This window comes from Papaver somniferum, chromosome 8, assembly GCF_003573695.1.
Source record: "Papaver somniferum cultivar HN1 chromosome 8, ASM357369v1, whole genome shotgun sequence".
In the NCBI taxonomy this organism is placed as follows: domain Eukaryota; kingdom Viridiplantae; phylum Streptophyta; class Magnoliopsida; order Ranunculales; family Papaveraceae; genus Papaver; species Papaver somniferum.
In genome coordinates, this window is record NC_039365.1 from 122,092,641 (window position 1) to 122,098,332 (window position 5,692).

The 5,692-nt window shown below is 34.0% G+C and overlaps 1 long non-coding RNA gene across 1 annotated transcript; it reads left to right on the forward strand.

The window, feature by feature from the left end:
- Positions 1 to 1,405: 1,405 nt before the first annotated feature.
- Positions 1,406 to 4,167, forward strand: LOC113302384. Its single transcript, XR_003336829.1, has 6 exons — positions 1,406 to 1,531; positions 1,644 to 1,828; positions 2,071 to 2,173; positions 2,486 to 2,531; positions 3,294 to 3,395; positions 4,048 to 4,167. It is a non-coding gene; the product is annotated as an uncharacterized LOC113302384 (long non-coding RNA).
- The last annotated feature ends 1,525 nt before the right edge of the window (positions 4,168 to 5,692 follow it).

The following is a 5,692-nucleotide window of genomic DNA, read 5'->3' on the forward strand; positions in this document are numbered from 1 at the left end:
TGTTCTGAACCTTGCATTAACATCAAACTCATCTGCTTAATTCACCATGCATCTTTGTGATTTAAATTAGCACCACCTCCTATCCGCGACCAATTTCTGTTTACATCAAATAATCCCATCTGTTTTGGTGCCTCGGATACATACCAATACCCCATCTGTTGATATTGTACCATTAACTATTAATAATACTCTCTTGAATAATCAAGTTGATTAGTTGAATCTGAACATGGAAGAGGATGAAAAAATTCTCTCACATTTTGTTCTTCCTTTTTATCTCATGCTTCTGGTTCGTGAATCCTTTTCTTTTATATATATAGAAAACAGATTAAGAGGATGATAACGGCATCTAAACGGTGTTAGATTTATTTAATTTTTTTAGTAATTAACAAACAGAAGTTATGTTTGACATAGTCAATGCAAGTCAACGTCTATTTCAGGTACCAAACACCAAGCTGGACAAATGTTAGACCAAACTCAAAAGCTGGACAAAACCTGAATACCAAAAACAAAATAACCCAAAACTGATTGATCCATCACCAGTTTTACGTCTACAAGGTGTTCGAAAAAAGTCACAAAAAGAAACAACAGTTACCGGCTCATGAATTACCCTAAAATGAGCTTTAACAGATGTTTTAGATTCAATGGATTAGTGTATATAATGCTCATCGATCAATGAAATAAAGGTAGTGCTCATAAAGGTATGTCTCATATGCTTCTTTGGATTAAGTTCAATTCAAAAAGGAATAGAAATAGGTAGTAGCTCTGTTCTTTTCTTAGGTATCACTACAATGTGAGAGATGAAGGCTCTCCTAGTACATTGACAAGAGAAATTAAGATAGTCTATCTATAAGTAGCATGCGAATCTTCACGTGCTGATTATGGATGCATGCACTTCTTAAGTTTATGAATTTTATGGATGCTTGTCTTTAGATTTCATTTGGTAAAATCATGTACTCATCAGTCCAAAACTGTTATGTTTGCATATACTTTGTCTTCCATATTAAGAGTAACTTTGTTCAGTCATTCATGCGGGTCTGTACACAGTACCAGTCTGTTGATCCCTTAAGTTTTACGCTCATCTGTCATCATCTTTCCGGGATAGATGTAGCTTAACATATTTCCATTTTCATCTCTCTCTTTCCAGGCACATTTGGAAGAACAAGATATCTCTTTCCATTGTCATTTCTCTCTTTTTAGAAATTTTTGATTAAGTATAATATGGATCCATAGGGATCCATATGTGTCAAAAGAGGACTACTGTAGTAGTAATAGAAGCCGTGTAGGTTACAAAGTTTGATCTACCATGTTCTGATTTGGAAGTTTGAGGAGCGGGCAGTCAAACAGATTATATATGTCATAGATTATCTAGATTCTTTTTTTTTTTTTTTTGTAAAATTTGATACTCGGTCACTCTATCAATTCTTCCGCATGTTTTTGTTAACACTTTATTTGTATTAACTACAGTTTCTTTCTTTAAACAAGAGTTTGAGGAGAAAACCAAGGACAGGGGTGAGGCATCAGTTATGTTCAGGTGAAGAAATCCTATTTGTCTGGCATCATGTATGCACTAAATAGTGAATCCATAGTTACGTTGTTACTCTAGTTCCATCCGTAATTTCATATGGTTTTGTTATCTTCAACAGTCACTTAGGCCCCCCTCGGAGACGAATTGCTGAAGAAGAGAGAGCGAAACATCCAAAGCCAGAAGTATTGAAGGATCTGGAGCACGTGGTGGTGTACATGGTGTTGCTGAGTATGTAGAAGGTCACCCGCGATGGTCTAAGGCAGTATGGAAACTGATGAGTCAGCCGATGAAAACTATGTGCTCGTAATCTCCCGAATTCATTGAACTTTAAGAATCATTATTTGCAATGAGTATGCTTTAATAACCATTATTTGCGATTATATCATATAGGTAAAGTTAATAACATAACCATCTCCGAAGCTCCTTCATTAGGGGATATAAATATGTAGGCTTTTTTGTTATGATTTGTTTTGTTGGTTTACACCGGAGATTTGATTGCATTGCTCTTGGAGCTAATATTTTCCTTTCTCATTCTGAACATGAAGGATAACAACACATTTTCCATCTAGTGGAGGGCCATTTGTGAAAATGAACTTCATGCCTATCATGATTATGTGGTTCCCAAGCTATGACTCCTTGCTTAGAAAGGTACGAATTATTTCTTTTATGATTTTTCCGCCCTTATTTACCCATGACCACTTATATGAAAATGAATAGCCATTCCATTCTTATTGCAAGACTTCCCACTAATTCTTACTTTTGTTAGTTGTTTATTTTATTTTAAGCTTATTGTTTGATGAGGGCTCTCAGTAGACACCATTATTACTGTTTAACGGCCAGTTCTTTGAGTTAATTTATGATCAGATTAATTCATAAAATAAATTCAGTTGATGATCTAGTTGTGGCCTTCTTTAGTTTTCTAGATTTTTTTTTGTTGACATTTTTCAAAATTGTTTGCAGGGTTTCCTACATCCACTAAATTGTACTAACTGGATTGGAGATTGAGGTATGTAAATACTCTGTGAGATGAATATGTATTGGTCTCTATAAAACCAAAACATAAACACAAGTGCCATTTAGGTTACCTAAAACGCCTCCACTATGTGTTATAGGACTTTAAAAATGCAAAGTTGGTATCACGTCTATATGGATGCATGAATAATGTGGATGATGTAAGATGCCGCACCTTATCATTTGCTTCTTCTTCTTGTTTTGGTTAATTTTTCTGTCCTTCGTTGACTTTTGTCTTGGTGTCACTTCTTTCTCATTTACATCCACAACAAAAACTGATGCTATCAACACAGCCAAAAGAGTTAGCGAGTACAACTTCCATTGAAATATTTGTCTACCATATCTTCCTTGTTACTTAATTATTTTTTGGTTGTAAGTACAATGCTGAGGCAACATCAGGACCAAGTTAAATAAGATTTGATTGTCAAGTACTCTGAACATTACAATCGGTCAGTGTTAATTTATCGCATTCGCATATTTTGACCTTTACGATTGAGCATTGGTCTAGGGTTGGGCATTTCTTAAATCCCATATTTCAAAGTAATCTTCTAAGGTGATGTATTAAGTTACTTTCTTGTTTACTCTTTTGGACTGTATATCTTTCAAATTTATTTATTGTTCTTGACTTCTTGTGAAATTATCCAATTAGTAATGAGGCATATGGAACATTGGGTGCAATAGTAATAAGCCGTGCAAGCAACTGCTGTGACTTGTGCCGATATATCTCTTGAGCTTTTATATCTCTTACAATCTCCAGTTAACAGTCAAATTGGGAAGCAAGTGGTGAAGGTTGGAAGGAGCTCCGGCTTAACTACTGGGACAATAACCTCCTATGCATTTGAGTACAATGACGAGAAAGGTATCTGCTTCTTCACTGATTTTCTTATTTTGGATGAGAACCAAAAAAATTTCGCAGTTTCCCTTTGTATTTGATACCACCCAATAAACTGGGTAAAATTTCAAAAGTGTCGTATATAATAAACGGGGTACAAATTAAGATGATCGTATAAAATGAATTCGTTCTAATACTAAGAGCATGTTTCGTACAGTTTTCAAAAACAGTTTCCAAAAATAGTTTTCCGCTGTTTTAAAAACATACTCTTTTTTCCTTGTTTTCATTTTCTAAAAATTGTTTGGTAAACTGTTTTTTGAAACAAGAAAAATCAACTAAATCGTATCAAATGTAAAGATTCGTCTAAGAGATAGTGATATTATCCATGACTCACTTACAGTCATTCCCCCGATCTCTTACTTTGTTTTGAATAGAAAAAAAGAACCAAGAAAAAAAAAAAGAAAACACAGAAAACAATAATTTGTTGTTTTCATTTTTTTGTTTTCAGAAACAGAAAACAGATAGAAAACATTTTCTGAAAATGTCCCTACCAAACGCGTTTTCTCCAGTTTTTTGTTTTCTCTGTTTTTAAAAACAGAAAACTGTTTTTGAAAACTATACCAAACAGGCTCTAATAGTATGTGGCCGTACTAACTTATTTGGATTTTTCTTTTCGCAGATGAGAGATACACTCATTTGCAGAGCTTCGCCAAAGACGTTCATGAATGAAATATTTTTTTGATTGTTAAATATTTCCAGATGAGGATGTAATTTTACACATTTATTAGATTGACATAAAAGTAAAATACACCAGTTTTTTTCACATCCAGGAGAAACACGACATATTAATTCTAAATCATTTTTTCATAAAATAAGTTGTCCAGACTCCAGTATGGCATGAGAAAATAAACATGTATTATTCCCGTTGCCATCTAGAAAAATAAACTGGGTAGAACTACAAAACTGTCTTATATAATAAATTGGGTAAACAATAATAGAGAATTGAATAATATTTATATCATCCCATGATCCATTATGCAGATTATAATGGATTTTATATGCGTTTGGTAACCATTATAATAATTGCTTATTTTAATCATAATTGAAAAAATCCATTATTTCCATAGACAGAAAAAATTTGTTTAAAAATTATTATAATCAATTATTTTTTCTTAATAAAATTGAGTTGTGTTTATTCCTCTTATTTTCTATAAACTATCAAGAGAGGGTTAAAAAAACACTAGGGAACTTAGAAAAAGTTCTAGATCATTATTTTTTCCACTACTTTTAGGGAGCATTTTTTAAAGATAATCAATTATTTGATAAAGGTGTTTGTGAAAATTTATTATAAAAATGATTATACTAAAATCATTTATCTATTTTTGATTATCTATAATCATAAATAGATAATCATAAATTTTGCCAAACAAGGCCATCATTAGCAATCAGACCATTCATCTCAATGAACCAAACTAGAAAATTTGGATCTATTAAGTTGAAGTACATATATTGTTAGAAAAAAACGCTTTAAAATTACCAATTTTTCCATGGGCTATGTTTTGATCCCTAGACCTATTTCCCATTAATTGTTTTTTCTTTTGAATAGGTAAAACAATAGTCCCACATTGACTAAAATCTAAAGAGTTTTAGACATAAATACCATAGAATTGGCTATAAGGGCATGGCCCTTGGGTCATTAGACTTTTGTGCTTGGAGGGAAGGCTTAGACTAGGGCTAGGTTGCCTTTCCCGTACGCGCGGTGCTTCGCACAGAAGCACGCACGCCGCCGCCGTCCGTCCGGTCGGTTCGGGTGTGGGTGTGGGTGTGGGTGTGGGTTCATTAGATCCTATCTTTTTGCTGAAACTTTTGGTACATGTTTTACACACATGTAGAAGAATCTTCTTCTTTGTCTGCACATGTTTGTCTTGGCTTTCTTGTCTGTACGTGTTTGTCTTGCTTTCCTTGTCTGCACATGTTTGTCCTGGCTTTCTTGTCTGTACGTATTTTTTTTGGGTTTCTTGTCCGTACATGTTTGGCTTGGCTTCTTGACAACACACTGCTCTAAGCCTGACAAAAGCAACACTGTTTTTAACCCAACATTACCAGTATTTCTGTCATACGCATGGTTTGGTTGCATGCATTTTTTCTCTCGTTTGTAACGTCTTAAACACTATATAAGGGAGGAGTCTTGAGCTCATTTTACACACCACAGAGAAACATCTCTTCTACTCTCCTTCTGTTTTTCTGTAAACATCTCTTCTACTGTTTTAAGTTATGCCAAGCTCTAAGGGTACCCTCTTTGTATGCTACATTGAGGGGTACTA